We start from the raw sequence: 1,935 nt of genomic DNA, 5'->3' as shown, positions 1-1,935 counted from the left end.
ATAAATATTATTTATATAATTATATATACATACGTATATGTATTATATATTATAAATAATAATATAAATATTATTTATTGATGTGATATACCATATTTAATGTGATACACGTGCGCGCGTGCACACACACACACAGACATTTTCTTTATCCAGTCAACCATTGGATAGACACTTATGTTGGTTCTATGACTCTCCTATTGTGAATATTGCTGTGATGGACATACAAGTTCAGATGTCTTTTTTATAAAACAGTTTATTTTTCTTTGAAGAAATACCCAGTGTTGGAATTGCTGGGTTGAATGGAGTTCTACTTTCAGTTCTTTGAGATACCTCCATATTGTTTTTGTAAAGGTTGAACTAATTTGCATTCCCTCCAACAGTGTATGAGCATTACCTTTTCTCTGCATCCACGCCAACATTTGTTATATTTGACTTTTAACTCTAGTCATTCTGACTATTGTGAGATGATATCTTATTGTGGTTTTAACTTATATTTCTCTGATGTTTAATGATGTTGAGCAATTTTTATGTTTCTTTTTCACTTATTATTTCTTCTTTTGATAAATGTCTGTTCATTTCTTTGCTAGTTTTTAATGGGGTGTGTTGTTTGTATCTTATTGAGATTTTGAATTCCTTATAGATTCTGGATATTAGTCCTTTGTGAGAGGCATAATTTGCAAATATTTCTCCCATTCTGTAGGTTGTCTGTTTACTCTGTTGATTATTTATTTTGTTGTATCGAAGACTTTTAGTTTAATTGAATCTCATGTCTATTTTTATTTTTGTTTCATTTGATTTTGGAGTATTCATCATAAGTTATTTGCCTAGACCAATCTCCAGAGGAGTTTTTTTCTAGCTTTCTTCTAGAATTTGTATATCTTCAGGTCTTACTTTTAGTCTTTCATCTATATTGCCAATTTTTGTATAAAGTGAAAGATAAGGGTCGATTTTCATTCTTCTGCATATGGCTAACCAATTTTCCCAACAATATTTTTTGAATAGGATGTCCTTTTCAGATTTGTTATTTTGGTCAACTTTATTGATGATCAGTGGGTTGTAGGTACGTGGCTTTATTTCTGGGTTCTTTATTCTGTTTCACTGATCAATGCATCTCTTTTTGAACCAGTACCACATTGTTTTAGTTACTAAATTCTTGTAGTGTAATTTGAAGTCAGGCAATATGATGCCTCTGGATATGTTTTTCTTGTTTAGTAATTCTTTGGCTCTTTGGGCTCTTTTTGGGTTTTGTGTGAACTTTAGGACTTTTTTTTTTTTTTTTTCTAATTCCATGAAAAATGATGTTGACAATTTGATAGGGATTATGTTGAATCTGTGGATTATTATGGACAGTGTTATCATTTTAATTATATCAATTTCTTCCTACCCATGAGCATGGGATGTTTTCCATTTGTTTGTCATCTATGATTTCTTTCATCAGTGCTTTGTAGTTTTCTTTGTAGAAATCTTTCACCTCCTTGCTTAAATGTATTTATAGGTATTTCATGTATTTGTTACTATTGTAAATGAGATTGAGTTCTTGATTTGGATCTCAGCCCAAATACTACTTTTTAAAAATAGGAAGTTTCCTGAGTTTGCATATTCTCCTCTCACGGGGACCATGCTAATCTTTCCTGTAGCATTCTAATTTTAGTATATGTGCTGCTGAAGAGAGCACCAAACATTACTGATGTATAAAAATGCTACTGACTTTTATACATCAATTTTGTAAGGTTCATTTGCTCTATAGTCACTTATGTCTAGAGTTTCTTTGTTGATTTCCTGCCCCAATAATCTGGTGATATCAGTAGGGTGTTGAGTTACTCACTATTATTTTATTGGTATCAATCTGTTTTTCTGGTCTAGTAGTATTTGTTTTATGAAACTGGATGCTCCAATGTTGGGTGCATATATATTTAGGATAGCTAAATCTTCTTC

The 1,935-nt window shown here is 31.2% G+C and overlaps 1 non-coding gene across 1 annotated transcript; it reads right to left on the bottom strand.

The window, feature by feature from the left end:
- Nucleotides 1–1,568: 1,568 nt before the first annotated feature.
- LOC126933235 (U6 spliceosomal RNA) lies at nt 1,569–1,675 on the bottom strand. Its single transcript, XR_007718479.1, has one exon. It is a non-coding gene; the product is annotated as a U6 spliceosomal RNA (small nuclear RNA).
- Between the last annotated feature and the right edge of the window lie 260 nt (nt 1,676–1,935).

This window comes from Macaca thibetana, chromosome 12 (genome assembly GCF_024542745.1).
Source record: "Macaca thibetana thibetana isolate TM-01 chromosome 12, ASM2454274v1, whole genome shotgun sequence".
In the NCBI taxonomy this organism is placed as follows: Eukaryota; Metazoa; Chordata; class Mammalia; order Primates; family Cercopithecidae; genus Macaca; species Macaca thibetana.
The sequence above is the reverse complement of the archived record's forward strand: the minus strand, read 5'-3'. Positions and strand labels throughout refer to the sequence as shown.